Genomic DNA, 15,971 nt, shown 5'->3' on the forward strand with positions numbered 1-15,971 from the left:
CTTCCATGTGCTGCCAAGAGCCCTAGGCAGTGTCCAGAGAGTAGGATACTGACGTACGTGCACAGGCCATCATACAATATTCCTATGCACTGTGGCTGGCCTGGAACAGCCTGCCTTGTTTGCTCGGTTTGTGTGGTCTAAGCTGACCTCAAAGTCACTATGTAGCCAAGAACGGCCCTGAGCTTTGGATCCTCTTTGTCTTTGTTTCCAGAGTGCTGGGTTTCTAGGTGTGCATCACCGTGTCTGGTTTCTGTGGTACTGGGGGTTGAACTGAGAAACTTGATCATTTTAGACAAGCATTTGCCAAACTGAGTTACAGATCTCACTCTCGTATGTTTTATATTAAATTATGGGGGGCGGGTGTGCACGTGCGTTAGTAAATCTTGTTGACTGTTTAGAACTAGTTTCTGGGCTGCAAAGAACAAACTCACTGTGGTGGTGACAGGTGGGCACGACGGATGAACACTGCCAGAGGGAGCAACTGAGCTGACCCACAGGCCAAAGAGGCTGCCGGGGTGGTACCAGGGTAGGGAAGGTGCTGAAGCTGAGATGGGAGGGGTCAGGACTCCACTGGTCCAGGTTGAGGATCCTCCAAGGACAGGGACTAGCATCTGTGAGAGACTGTGGGAGCAGCTGGGACCAAAGCATCCTACATAGATACCATGTGAAGTGGGGGCCAGAGAGAGCCAGCCCTCAGCAGAGACGGCTGCAGGGAACATTATGAGGAATTTTGCAGAAAGGTAGAGTAACGAGATTGTCCTTTACTGGGTGTTTGTTTTCTTCCTTCCCTTTGCCTTCAGCATTTGCTGAACATCCAGTCTCCCAGACTCATGTTGGAAGGAATCGGGAGACCTATAGACCAGGAGTCAGATGAGCTTTGAGGTTCAGATCCTGCAATTTTTATTAGCATGCTGGTTTTGTCTGCTCTAGTAGAAGGTAGGTGATTATTTAGAAATGGAGGTGGCTTGGTCTGTGTTCACACATGTATGGACGCAAGAGCAGCGCTTTTCTAAATCATGTGAGTGCATACATATATCAGTAGGGCCGTCTTCTTTGCAAATATTGCTCTAATAAAGTTGGATACGGATATCCTACAGACCAAATCACTTGATGACCGGAAGCATGGGAGACGTATGATGGCAGCTCTGTTGCTTGGGGAAGCTGAGGGCTGTCTGGGGAAGCCGTGAGATAGAGACAGTATACATTATAGGTGCCTTGGCCCTGACCAGACCAGACCACTGTGTGGTAGGCCCATTGCATCAGATGTTCAGGAAGCAGGGCCCTGTTTTGTGGGCTGCTTGGCTGCTGTGCTTCCTCAATGCAACATCTGTAACATCTGTATAGGGTCTAAGCCCTGGAGGACGTTGGCCATATTTTATTTAACTTTTAACTTCTCTTGTTATCCCAGCATTCTTTCTCCCGCCATTATCTAGATGATATGTCTATAGTATAAGCACCACTGTCTGAGGAGTCAGTAATTAGTTATAATTGACACCTGCTCATTCTGTGATTAACAGACATATAGAATATATGCTAATGATAAATAGTTAATGGCTGCTAGGGGAAGGGGAGTGGGTTTTCTTGTTCTTTGCCATTCAGGTAGGCCGAGCTGAAGGCATACCCTGGCTCCCATGGCTTGCTGTGTTACTTTATATCTGGGTCATTATTTCTGTGAAATAATGGTTCCTGCTCTCAGGCCAAGTAGATTTGTCTTCAGATAAGATGGTAATTAGCGCATTTGTCATTTTCCTGTCATTTGGTGCAGCTCATATTCTCTGCATATTAGAGCTGAATTCAAACCAAGCAGATTTTCTCCCTAAGAATAATGTCCCAACATTATTTTCCCACCAAATGTTTTAAATTAGTGGAACCTTTGGCTGGAAAGTGTGACTAGAAGGGGATCTGGGAAGTTCGGAAAATGATGTCCTGTTCTCTGTGTCATGGAGATTTGCTGAAGATGCTGTGATTTACCACCCCGTAGTGATCCTCATCCAGGGCTAGGAGGCTGTGCAGAGGTGAACCTCCCTTCCATGGGCCCCGAAGCTCCGAGTGCCCTTCTGGTGTGGTGAAATCGGGGTCATTGCATTCTGGTTCCCCTCTCATATCCTGCAGCACAGCAGCCAACGGGTCGGTATGCAAATGATTAACTGTGGACCACAGAGCAGCTCAGTTGCCCAGTATGGGACAGCTCAGCAAGTCTGTTTCCAAGGCCCAGAGCCAAGTGGGCAAAGGAGATGGGGGAGTAACAGTGTCCTCTGAATTCCCTTGGGGCAAGGCCTCAGCTGTTGTCCCAGGGGTACATCCGGCTGTCTGTGAAGCCCTTGAGCACATCCTGTTCCCGGAGGAGAGCAGAGGAGGCCAATGTGAAGGACCTGAATTCATAAGATTGTTCAGGCCTCTTCACCCTCTCTGGACTTTTTGGGAAAACCAGAAGAGCAGAAGCCATGATTGGCACCCAGAATCTAGGCCCAGCTTTAGTTTGATGATGCAGGAGGCTGGAGTCAATGCCACGGCTTCCTCTTATCCTAAGTGACCTAGTTCACAAATGGCACACAGGTGGCACTGGCACACATATGTAAATGAGAATCGAGTGTGGAAAGCTCTTTGGAGCTTTCAGGGTCACCTCATCTATCTTCTGATACCTACTTCTAACAAAGCTTCAGAGAAGACCCTGAGCCTGGATCTGGGATTCCTGAAAAATGGGGCCTGGATCTATCCTTCCCAAGGAAAACAGGCCCTTGGGGATTACAGAGAAGCCAAGTGAACTTGGGAAGGGTCTTGACAGGCTTCGTGTGAAGTGATAGCTCTGCAAAGAGATGGGAGCGGGAGGTAGACAATGCCATTCCTGTGGGGAAGAGTGTGGAAAGATTTACGGCCAGGTTCTGTGTCCCTGTGGGGCAGATGCGTAGGGAGCGGGATCTCTTCCCAAGGCCAGGTTCTGTCCCTGTGTGGGGCAGATGCATAGGGAGTGGGGGGGGGGGGGTCTCTTCCCAAGGTCAGGTTCTGTCTCCATGTGGGGCAGATGCATAGGGAGTGTGGGGGGGTGTCTCTTCCCAAGGCCAGGTTCTGTCCCTGTGTGGGGCAGATGCATAGGGAGCGGGGGGGGGGGGGGGTGTCTCTTCCCAAGGTCATGTGGGGTGGATGCATAGGGAGTGGGGTCTCTTCCCAAGACCAGGTTCTGTCCCTGGGTGGGGCAGATGCATAGGGAGTGGGGTCTCTTCCCAAGACCAGGTTCTGTCCCTGGGTGGGGCAGATGCATAGGGAGTGGGGTCTCTTCCCAAGACCAGGTTCTGTCCCTGGGTGGGGCAGATGCATAGGGAGTGGGGGGGGGTCTCTTCCCAAGGCCAGGTTCTGTCTTCGTGTGGGGCAGATACATGGGGAATGGGGTCTCTTCCTTGTGGGGCAGGGCTGTTCTGATCACATGGAACAGTCTTGCCATAGCCAGTTCAGCTGGGTTTCCAGTGCGGATGCTGGGAATGTCAGGGACCTCAGAGCAGGAACGCACAGACAGCAGGATGGCAACTGGTGAGTCGTGGCAGATCTGTAATCCCAGCACAGGAGGCTAAGGCAGGAGCATCCGGATAGCCTGGTCTACATGGTGAGACTGTGTCAGTGGTAGAGCTTTTGCCTAGCTCGGATAAGACCCTGGTCCCAGGTCCCAGCTCCACAAGAAGAGAAAGATCAGTGCCCCTCCCTTCTCTCTCCTTTCCTTTCTCACAGTTCAATTTTGGGGCTCGATAGCTTTGAGAAGTAGTCAGGTGTATTCACCATGCCCAGCTTCCCTCATCCTGTCTGTCCCTGTGCAGGTGACCTTTGCCCTCAGACTTCCTCCCTGAGGTGGAGCCTGATACTACAGGGTGATTCATGAAGTAGGCATGTGTTACACTAGGTAAAAAAAACTGTGGAGAGACCAGGGCAGCCGGGGCGTGGCCCAGTGGAAGAGAACACGTGGTCAGACATTCATTGGACTACGTTTGACAAACAACAGTGCTGATGTCTTGCTAAGGGGAAAATCTGGTTGTTTTGAAGATCTGAGTGAAGACTGAACAGAACCCGAGGACTGATACTTTGCCTGCGGCACAGCGATGGCTCAGCCTTTCACTCCTAGGAGCTTATTGGTTACGCAGAGTGTCCTTCTACTAGCGAAGCCTGAGTCTAATCTCATTTTCTTAAAGATTTTTTTCATGTATATGTTTCTGAGGGTGTCTAGGCACAGTGTGTCTCTGCAGCTACCCTCAGTGACCTGAGAGAAGGTGTCTGGTCTCTCGGAACAGCTCCAGGTGGTTGTGAGCTGCCAGATGTGAGACCTGGGAATCTGTTATAGTTTTGGTCTTCAACTTAACCCAAACTTAGAGATACCCAGGAAGAAGGACCCTCAGCTGAGGAATTTTCTAGGTCAGGTTGGCCTGTGGTCATGTCTATGGGGCATTTTCTTAGTTGTTAATTGGTGTAGGGGGGCCCAGCCCATGATTAGGAGCTCCATCCTGGGGGCAGGTGGCCCAGTGCTGTCTAAAATGGATTGAACAAGTCAGAGGATGCAAGCCAGGAAGCAGATTTCTCCTGTGGTTCCTGTGTCTGCTCATGGTTGAGTTCTGCTTTGACATCCATCAATAATGGACAGTAATCAGGACGTGAGGCCAAATAAACCCGCACCTCCCCAAGTGGTCTGTGTTCGTGGTGTGTATCACAGCAACAGAAAGTAAACAAAACAAAAACAAAACTCCAGTCTTGGTAAAGAGCAGCAGCGAGTACTCCAGCCTCACCCAGCCTTCTCTCCAGAGTCTGACTTCACTGGCACCAGCCTCAGAGTGAAGAGCAGATTCTGCCAGAGCAGCCTCCCTGCCCTGGCCTCACTCCCTTTGTTCCCCAACCATGAGGACCCTGGCATTTTCAAAAAGTGAAAAAAGTTAAGAATTTGCAGTTTGTGGGAGAAGAAAAAGAGATGGAATCTCAGAATGGAATCCTCTCCCACCCAGCCTCCCCTGCGGCTCTGACCTCCTGATGTTTTTATTGGCTGTGACCTCCCTGTTCTGCTGTCCAGAGGTCACTGAAGTTCCTTGGCACCCACAGTGGGGGGTGGGGGTGTAGAGGTCGTGAACTTGCTCATTGCTCCCAAAGGGGAAGCATTCTTCATCTGACCATCTTCCCGCTGTGGTGCAGTATTGGTGAGTCAGAGTTCACCTGTCTCCCAGAGCAGGTCTGAGGGCTCGCTGCATGGCAGAGTCAAGGAGATCTTAGGCAGCCCCTTAGCTCTCTCTCCCATCCCACAAGATCTCCAGCCTACCTGGAGACACCCTGGCAGAAAGAGTGACATAACAGGGCAGGGAGAGGGAGACTTTCTCGAGAAATGGTCGGGTTCACTGAGACTAACACGGACAACCAACAGATGCCATCTGTGGTACCACAGATCCATCCACCCTCGCTGAACAGTCAAGAGCTACAGGTGCCCAGAACAAGCCACTGCTGCCAATCAGATCTTCAGCTATGCCAGCCCTTCCAGTGCTGACGCCCACCACTCTTCCGGCTCCCTGATGAGCAATGGCATTTACTTCATCACTAGTCTGCCTAATAGAAATGACAGCTGGACCACCTGCTTAAAGTGTCCCATAGTTAAAAAGTGTGGGCCAGCAAGTTGGCTCAGCGGGTGAAGGTGCTTGTGGTCAAGCTTGATGGCAGGAGTTTGGTCCCTTGGCCCCATGTTGTAGAAGGATAGAACGAACTTGTTCTTTGGCATTCACACTAAGGCCATGGTGTGAGCACATGTGCACACACTTGCATGCACAATCCATGTTAAAAATGTAAGTCTCTCAGTAGCTTGTTTCATGTAACAGTGTTATCTTCCAACAAATAATAAGATCTTGTACATTCTTGTTTTAAATAAACTCTTTGTAATCTGATATCATGTATATTTCATGTCCATTTAGATGCTAAATTTTTAGTAAAAATGAATTTTTGTATATGTCACAAAATACTGTGTTTAGCAGAAATATATTTTATTTATTTCGACTAAATTAAATTAATAAATTAAAACTAAGTAGTATTAAGAATTTAGCTCCTTGTACTCCTGGTCAATCCGTCATTGCTCCATAAGTTAAAATGAACTATTTGTGACTTTGAGTGTCTGTCACACACGAGGGAAGCGTAGAGCAAAGCAGATCACGTATGACCAGATGGAGAAAGAAGGCAGAAAGTTCTGTTTTCCTCATGGGAAAAAAAAAATTGGTTTTGAATCACCTTTAACTGGTAACTGGAGGGTGCAGGTGTCTGGGTGTGCACTGTGGGCAGAGGTGGGCATCAGAAGCCTTCCTCTACAGCCCTCCATCTTACTTCTCCAGGCCGGCTGCTCTCTCAACCTGGAGCTCACCGTTCCATCCAGAATGGCTGCCCAGCAAGCCCTGTGGTCCTGCCTCCATTTCCCCCAGCTCTGGTGGTTTGAAAGAAAATGGCCCCCAAAGGGAATGGCACTATTAGGAGCTGTGGCCTTGTTGGAGGGAGTGTGTCACTGTGGAGCTGGGATTTGAGGTCTCATATATGCTCAAGTTACCACCCAGTGTCTTTGACCACTTCCTGTTACCTGTAAGATGTAGGGCTCTCAGCTACTTCTCCAGCACCATGCCTGCTATGTCCCACCATGGTAGTAATGGGCCGAACCTCTAACTGTAAGCGAGCTACCCCAATTAAAAGTTTATAATCCTTTATAAGAGTTGCCGTGGTCATGGTGTCTCTTCACAGCAATAGAATCCTAGCTAAGACACCAGCACCGGAGTTACAGGCGCACGCCACCCTACCAGGTTTTTATATAGCTTGTGAAGAACTGAGCTTGGGTCCACATCCCTGTGCAGCAAGCCATGGAGTCACCCCCCCTATACTGTTTTTGGGACAGGGTCTTGGTGTTTATTTTCAGCTGGCCTCAAACTCTTGATCCTCCTGCTTTAACCCCTAAATGCTGAATTGCAGGTGTGTGCCAACACACCCCACCTAACAGACAGCCTTTTAGGAATGCATTTCCAGCAACTACATCGCTGGTTAATTTAGCTGTTAGTCTAGTTAGACACAATTGTATGAATTTGGACCTAGTCTTTTTTGCATGTTGACACTTCACGAAGCAGTTTTATTGTGGGCCTCTTTAGTCACTGTGGTTTGTGACTTTGTAATCCAAGAGGTCTCAGGGACATCTAGTGCCGGCTTCATATCCGTCATCTTACTGTCATCTCTCTCTCTCTCTCTCTCTCTCTCTCTCTCTCTCTCTCTCTCTCTCTCTGTGTGTGTGTGTGTGTGTGTGTGTGTGTGTGTGTGTGTGTGTAAGAACTGTATGTATTGCCTTCTTGCTCATGGTCGGTTGTGCCAGCCTGTGAGAGTTACATACTATGGGTCTAACTCTTGGCAGTGGAGGTCATTTTTATGGCCCTTCTCCAATACTTACTTGTCTGCCTTGCATTTCTTTCAAATCTTTGCTCAAACTCACCTTGCCCTCTTTGTTACTTATTTAACCAGGGTCTTAGGCTGATCTTGAAGTCAGTCGACCTATCTCTGCCTTCCATGTGTGGGGTTATAGGTGTGTGTGTGTGTGTGTGTGTGTGTGTGTGCACGCACGCCTGCTGTCTTTTCACATTACTAAGATTGTAATTGGTTGCACCGGAATCAGTGCACAGACATCTTAACTTGTTCATCATAATTTGTAACACATATCAAAAATTTAAAAAGCCATGTGTTATGTTTCTTAAAGACTCATTCCATTGTCTCTGAGTCAGATTTTCCTGAAGAGGATCTCATGTACCAGTATCTTCAATGATGACAATCCCTTGGGGGGCGGGGTTGTGTGATGTATGTCCGCATGTGCGGAGCCCCTAGAGGAGGACGTTGAGTGTTGTCCTTTGTCACTTTCTGCCTCAGCCTGACTTCAGACAGGGTCTCCCGCTGGACCAGACATCTCCAAAGATCCCATCTCTGCTCCCCCATTCCCTGGGGTTACAGAGGTGTAGTGCTGTGCCCAGCTTTTCCGTGGGTGCTGGAAATTTGAACTCAGGTCCTCACGCTTGTACAGCAGGTGCTCTTACCTGCTGAGCCCTGGCCCTGAGCACTGTTATAAGTCTCTCACTGAACAGTAGTAGAATTATTAGGGGAACTGAACCACTGTAAGCAGAGGTGTTTGGGGGAAACCGTTCTGAGAGGGCAGGGATCAAGGAGACATTTTGTTTAGGAAACAGTTCCACTAAAAACAACATGGGCTAGAAGTAAATTGAAATATTAAAGACAGATTAGATGGGCGTTCTAAGTTTCCAGTGCCACTTAGCATGTCTATCAGTTACCTTCTGTTGTTGTGGCCAAAAGGCCATGACCAAGGCCAGCGATAGAAGGAAGGTTTATTTGGGCTTACAGCTCCAGAGGGGTAGAAGTCTATCAGTGTCGCAGAGAGGAGGTGTGGCAGGTGGCAGGATGGTGCCCAGCTGAGAGCTTACATCTCAAGCCACAAGTAGTACGCAGAGAGAGAACTTGGTATGTCTCATGGCTTTTGGAGCCACAAAGTCTGTCCCTACTGACTTACTTCCTCAGTTGAAGCCATCTCTCCTAAACCTACCCAAACAGCTCCAAAGACTGAGGACCAAGTGTTCGAATCTGAGCCGCCACTTTCAAAGCATGAAATCATGCCTATAGGAAAACCAGCCTTCCGCTGTGGAACACTGGAGTCACTACCCACCACAGTTCAGGGCTTCACTGTTTTCTGCTTATGAAAGAACGAATGATTTCATTTCTTAAAGAAACCATTCTCATTTTAAAAGGGGGTGAGGGCCGGGCGATGGTGGCTCACGCCTTTAATCCCAGCACTTGGGAGGCAGAGGCAGGCGGATCTCTGTGAGTTCGAGACCAGCCTGGTCTACAGAGCTAGTTCCAGGACAGGCTCCAAAGCCACAGAGAAACCCTGTCTCGAAAAACCAAAAAAAAAATAAATAAATAAATAAAAGGGGGTGAGGGTGGAATTTCCCTCTTTGAGAAAAAAAGTCTCCAGAGCTATTAAAATATTAAAAACCCAAATTTACAAAACAGTCCATAGACAATAACACTCTGGATTGCCAGGAAGGGCAGGAGTGTGGGTAGATGATTCTGTTTCTTCAGATGGCCACCCCAGCTTCATTCTTAGTTTCTCTGAACAAACTGCTGGGGTACCATCCCCACTCATCTCTTAGAGAGTGGTTTTCCCTACCTCTGTTTACTCTAAGGTCTCTGATTGCTTTTAACTTCTTATGTCCCATTCATTCATTCATTCATTCATTCATTCAGTCAGTCAGTCAGTCAGATAGGGTCTCAGTCTGCGGTTCAGGCTTCCCTGGAACTTGCTCTGCAGACCAGACTGGCTTTGAACTTGCAGTGATCCCCCTGCCTCAGCCTCCCAAGTGCGGGGATCACAGGTGTAGATATTGCTCTGTAGCTCCTGTTTCCCTGTCAGCTCTTCAGACATTTTAGTATTTTTGCTCACCAGGCTCCTTGCCTGTGGCTCTCTTCTCTGACAGCAAGAGACTCAGCAAGTGGGGGAAGGGCAAAAATGACAGTCTGGCATTTCCCAGGCTGGCAGAGGCTCCTCAGTGGGTAGGACCTGATTTGAAAGGCGACACAGAGAAGGTGCAGCAGGCAGAAAGTGAGAACGGTTACCGTCTTTGTCTGTAACCCACGGCCTCTCTAGCCGGTGTTTGGGGTGCTTGGCAGTGGGCCCTCCCTGGAAGTGACTGGGGGTTAGATGTCATACGTTTCCTCTCGCTGCTTTAGCAAGCTGGGTACCACTGGGAGCGGAGAGGTGACAGATGCATACCACCTACGTCAGTACATATGTGGACTTTTGATAAGAGAGGTGCTATTTAGGCACCGCCAGGGAATACACGCGGGATCTGAGGGCCTGCAGTGGTGCCGACACCCACTCTGTAAAGCTCCCATCTGCCATGTGCTCGCCACCCACGAGGTAAGCAGAGAAACGTGAGTTCTGCAGGCTGGGTTGTCCACCTCTCTTCCTGGCGGTTTGAACCTGGCAGGGCTTTGGCTCCTGCTGCCTCCCCCACCACACACCCCAAGCATGCGCTCTTATTGCTGTTGACTGTGGGGGTTTTGAGCAAATGGAATTTCACCCCTATAGTTATCCTCTTCCTTCTTTTTTTCCTTTTTCTTATTTATTTACTATTTTGCCTTTGAGACAGTTTCCATCGTGAGGGGAGAATCCCATTATGTTGCAGTCTGGTGGTTCTGAAGATGGCCAGAGGGACCACATGGATATGGAGGAAAAGTAAGATCAGGAGATATGTTTTCTGAAGCCAGCCAGCTTTCTCCAGAGGAAAGCTAGAATTTTTGAAGGCTCAATTCTAGAATTTTCTCTTGATTCCTGTAAAAGGAGCTGTCTCCACTAGTAACTTCCATGACACCACTGGGATAAAGCCCTTCATGGTCTCTGAGGTGATACTGTAATGATTGTTCTGTCCCTTTAAGAGATAAGCCACGCCCACTCCCTCCCCCATCTGCTGAGGCAGGCTGATCTTCAGCTTCCAGCTTGAGCTCTGTCTCTTTTTCTGTTTTCACTCAGGAGAGGCAGCTTCTGCCTCTCTCCCCACTTCTCTCCTTTCCCCGCTTCTGTCTCTCTCCTCCCTCCCTCCCTCCCTCCCTCCCTCCCTCTCCTCCTCCTCCTCCCATTTTTCTTTCCCCTCCATAACCCACCTAATCACCTAACAAATGTCCAATTTCATTCTGTATGGTGTGCCTATCTCTGTGCCTCCCACCTGCCCCCTGCCCACACTGCTCATCCGGGACCAGCCAGCAGCCACAGAGACCAGCCAACTTCATTTCGAGACCTTTCGCATGGTCTCAACCCCGCAGCAAGCTGCCGGGAACTCACAGCAAATCCATTACAGATACTCCCTAAGATTGTTGATCGTGCTATTTCTATGATGCTGTAGTCTATCTCGTTTTTAAATTATCCCTTCTGTTATTAGGGAGGTGGGGGATTGAGATGGTTGCCAACCCGGTCTCAGAGGTGGGGGATTGGGAAGGTAGCCTGACAGCTGGCTGTCTCAGTGCCATAGATGCTCATCTGCACAGTCTTATATTCTTTGTGCTCTTTTTACATCCTATCAATGCCCACCAATAGTTGTTGATTGATTTTTTTTTTAACTTATTTTTTTCTTAATCTCCTCCTTAACAGAAATCATCAGAATTCAATACTTGGGTTTTTAATTTTATTTTCACAAATGTTTTCCTTTTTTTAAATTTAAGGTTAAAAATAAGCACCGCCTTCTGTTGCTCCAGTGCCACAGACCTGTTGGGAATCGCTGTTGACCTCCGTGTTTGAAAGAATAAAGACTTAGGAAAGATCATCACTATGGGGGTGGCACAGAGATGTGTAGAAGACCAGAGAATCCAAACCGCCCACTATTTTACATGTGGCTGAGGAATAAGAAAACAGATTCAAGTTCCATGTAACTCCCTTCTCACATGAGTGGCAGCATACAGCTGGTGCCAGGAGGTGGGGAAAAGGGTGGCTTTAAATGACAGGGATCTGATTCTAGGGGTAGCAAAGATTTAATGCAGGATATGGGACGCAGATGTTGTAATTAAACTATGTAAAAACAGAAAAACTTGAGAAGAAAAATTTTAAATATATTCCTGGTGGAAACATTGTTTTGCTGGAATGTCCTCTGGTTGGTTGGTGTAGAAACTTTCTTTTCAGTGACTTCCCATTTTGACTATGAGGTAGTAGTGACTCTTACTTCTGAGACGTTCCCCAGAGGGTGACGGGAGCTTGTCCCTGTGCTGCCTAAGCCTTAAGCTCGAGGGCTCTGTGATCCTTTCTTTTCCTTGTGTGCCCGGAAGGTAGATATAGTTCTGTTGTTCTGTCACTCTTGAATAGTACAGATCATCACTAATTCATGCTCTGCACATTTGTAACTTGTGATAAACAAAAGCAAGCCTGAGTTTGCCTACACGCTTGCTGAACCCATTCAGAGTGTACGCCTCAGTGTAGGGCAGTATCCACCTACACCTGCGGTTTGGATACACCATCGCGAACTGAGAGGCTACCCAACCCTGCAGGCCCACTCCTAAGGGACATTTGTGTTCTTTTCATTTACATGTCTGCATATTTGAAGGTACTGCTGACTCAGTCTTTTATGAAGGTGTTTAATCAAAGAAGTCATTGCAGTCTGGAATCATTTCTGGAGATGTCTCTGTGAGGCTCATTGTAAGATGTTGGTGAGTGAGATGTCTAAGGTTCCACCCCTCAGGAGGCTGGCCTACCAAGTGAGAAACTGCCTCAGAAAACCCAAGGAGTGAAGGCTGTAGGTGTCAGGGAGGAAGTAAGAGAGACACAGAGAAGTCTGTTACTGTGTAACCGCCACCTAAGGATATTGGCTTACAACAATAATAATCATTTGTTTTGCCCCATGTTGTCAGGCAGGGCAGAACTCAGCAGAGGTAGCCCTATGTGTTCCCATGGGGTGGTGGCAGCTGGGGTCTGTGGGACAGAACTCAGCAGAGGTAGCCCTATGTGTTCCCATGGGGTGGTGGCGGCTGGGGTCTGTGGGACAGAACTCAGCAGAGGTAGCCCTATGTGTTCCCATGGGGTGGTGGCGGCTGGGGTCTGTGGGACAGAACTCAGCAGAGGTAACCCCATGTGCTCTCACAGGGTGGTGGCGGCTGGGGACTCCTTTCAGGGCTGTGTACTCTCATGACTGGAAATTCCACACTAGCTGTGGTCTCTGCCTACTTGGACTTCCTTAAATTGTGACAGCCAGACTCTAAGATAACGAGGTGGGAGTTCTTGAAACAAAGTCCGCCCCAGCTATCACGTGACCCTCCACCTCACTCATGGGTAGAAGTACCACAAGCACCCACACTGACTCCAGTACAGGACACTTCTACAGACTCTGTCTCTTGGTGTGGGAGTGGCAGGGTTCTTGCTCAGCCCATGGGGTGAGAGAAATGATTGTGGTCCTCTTAGAGAACACAGCTTGTCACTCACAGGGGTTCAGATGCAGTGAGCTCGTATTCAGAACATTCTACTCGGAGAGAACTCTGAGACCATGCAGGGCGAAATAGAATACATCCAAAACCAAAACTAAAGTTAAGAAATTGAACATTCTAAGAACTTCTGACGCCCCATGAATGAACCCCAGATTGGTTGTCCATTTCTAAGTGGTCATCCTTGAGTCATTTACATACCAGCAACGCTGAGTGGCTTCAATGAGTCGTATTTATGTATCTTCATTCATACAAATATGTGATGATGGCGGTTAAAGGAAAAGGGCCATGAACTTAAGAGGTAGCAGTAGAGGGTAACATGAAAAAGTGGGAGGGGGAAGGGAATAGAGGAAATGATGTAATTATATTTCAATTTATATATATAAAGAAGCTGAGTATTAAATGTAAGCATTTTTGGAGATCAGCAATAACTTTTAATCATATACATCCCCAGATCTCCCCTCCTTCCCCAAATAACCTGTTGTTACACAAAGGGATCTCTCTTCATGGTTTATAAAACTCTCTCAAGTCATTTCCATCTCCCACAAACCATTCCCATATTCCCCAGGGCATTTACAGAGGAATAATAAAGTATCTTTTTTTTTTTTTTCCAGCACATTGGAATAGAAACCAGCTCCAATTTTCTAGTTGTAAACAGTGGTATTTGCCTGGGAACTTGGAAGCACAATTAAGGCCAGGTTGTATTTTTGTTAGTTTAGACTCAGGGAAATTTTTTAATAAACTTTTAAACCAAGGGTTAAACCAAACGTAGTGATGCCCAGTTGCAGCGTCTCAGCATTCTGGTGTTGGTGCCAGGTTGCAGCGTCTCAGCATTCTGGTGTTGTGCCTCTCATTACGTCACGGACGCCCATGTAAATCAGGGAATGATGGGGAAATGCTGGGTATTAAAGCAGCGAGGTGCAAAGGCAAGCATCTGCTTTTGGTTATCCTCTTAAATCTATGTTTCCTTGCCTTGTTATTTACGTACTGCCGAGGCTTGAGTTCCATGAAGACTTTAAAGATGGATTTCTAGAAAACTCCCAGAAGTTATAATAAGCTCCTGATGTTCAGAGCACCCCAGCTTGTCATTTCAGGGTCACTGCTGTTACTAAAGTATAAAATTGGGGTTGTCGACTCAATACCTCCTAGGGCTGGCTGGCTGGCTGTTTGGGGCGGTATTTGGGAAAATGTGTTACCTCCTGTACAGAAATGCCCAGGGTGGGGCACTGCTAGCCCTGCTGCCACTTCCTTCCTCTTGAAGGGGAAACTGACCTGAGTTGTTAAAAGGTGATTAGAAACCCACATGATGCTTCATGGTCTTAGTAATGCTTCCTTGAGCTGCACCCTGAGCCTTGGGGCTTCTTCAGTTACTCTAGGTCTGAGTTTTCTTTGCTGTGAAGATGACAGGGAGAGCCTGGGATGGTGGTACACACTGTAGCCCTAGCACTGAGGAAGCAGAGGTGGGGGTATTTTGAGTTCAAGTCTAGCCTGGACCACTTAGTAAGTTTTAGGCCAGTTTGCCCTACAGAGAAAGACTTTGTTTACAAAAACAAAAAAGATGCTAGGAATAACCAATAGTATGTAGGGTTTCAAAATCTCAACTGATCACATTTTCAAAATGCCTGGGCATATTCTAGGCTGCTTTCTATTGCTGTGATGAATGTTGACTCAGACCAGTGTAGGGGAGTAAAGGGTCTCTTCGGTCCCAATCCCAGTCCATCATGAAGAACTATCAGGGCAGGAACTGACACAGAGACCATGGAGGAACACTGCTTACCCTCCATGGCTCACTCAGCTTGCGTTTTCATGCAGCCCAGGACCAACCTGACCAGGGATGCCACCACCCATTCCAGTCATTAATGAAGAAAATTGCCTGCAGGCCTTAGGGTGGAAGATATTTTCCCAATTGAGATTTTTTTTTCTTCCCAGGTAACTCTAGTTGTGTCAAGTTGACCAAAATCTAAGCAACCAGTCCCTATGATAGTTGGCTTTAATTGTCAACTTGGCACAGCCTGGAACTCCTGGGAAGAGGTCCTTCATTGAGGAATTATCCTCCAGACCAGGTTGGTTTCTGAGTTTATCTCTAGAAGGTTTTCTTGAGTGTTAATTGAAGACACAGCCCACTGTCAGTGGTTCGAGTCCCTGGAAGGGGCCCATGAACACTCTAAGAGAGAAGAAAGCCCACTGAGAGCAAGTGAGCAGGTAGCCCTGCATGCAGTATTCTCTCTGTACTTGACCGTGGCTGTGTTGTAACTGGCTGCTTGAGTTCCTGCCTTGACTTCCCCTTAATGATGAGCTGTAACCTGGAATTGTGGGATAGAACTTTCCCTCTATTCCTTACACAATTGTACACATACTTGTTACTTGTGCGTGCAAGACCGATTGTGGGAACGTCACAGAGAACAGACCAAGTCGCTGTCTCCGCAGGGATTTTGTTCAGTTGGAGAAACTAGCCATTGGAACCTTGTGGGGAACAGCATCCAAGATGGGGAGATCTGTAAATGCTCAGCCCCCTCCAGGAGGAACAACAGGCTCTGAGAGGCAGAAAAAACAGGGTTCATGAAGGTGATAGGGAGAGGATAGGGCCAGGGCACTGCCTGAGAGGGGACACGTCTCAGTTGAGGAGGGTCAGGAGCTGGGGGCTACAGAGTGAAGTCAGGAATGGAGTTTGTTGAGAGTAAGAGCAAGCCACCCCCCCCCCCACACACACACACACCACACACACACACACACAGACCAAAGTAGCTGGCATGAGTACTGTGAACTGGGGTTACAGAGTAATAAGACAGCAGAGGTCTGCTGAGCTCGGGGGAGCACTTCACGGAAGTGCGCATCAGAGAGGTGGTGGGTGAGCCTCTGGGGCTTGGCAATGTGGAGGTCACAGGATGGTTGTGGGTAGTTTCCGAAGCTAGCCCAGTCAGGCATCCAAGGGACACCGAGTGAGGGCTGGGAGTTGGTTGGTTTCTTCTCTCAGCTGT

General features: G+C 48.1%; 1 protein-coding gene across 2 annotated transcripts in view; it reads left to right on the forward strand.

Moving 5' to 3' along the window:
- Positions 1–15,971, forward strand: part of Rftn1 (raftlin, lipid raft linker 1) — a 196,310-nt gene that overhangs the window by 109,176 nt on the left and 71,163 nt on the right. The gene's annotated exons all lie outside the window — the stretch shown is intronic.

The sequence above is a fragment of the Chionomys nivalis genome, chromosome 19 (genome assembly GCF_950005125.1).
Source record: "Chionomys nivalis chromosome 19, mChiNiv1.1, whole genome shotgun sequence".
In the NCBI taxonomy this organism is placed as follows: domain Eukaryota; kingdom Metazoa; phylum Chordata; class Mammalia; order Rodentia; family Cricetidae; genus Chionomys; species Chionomys nivalis.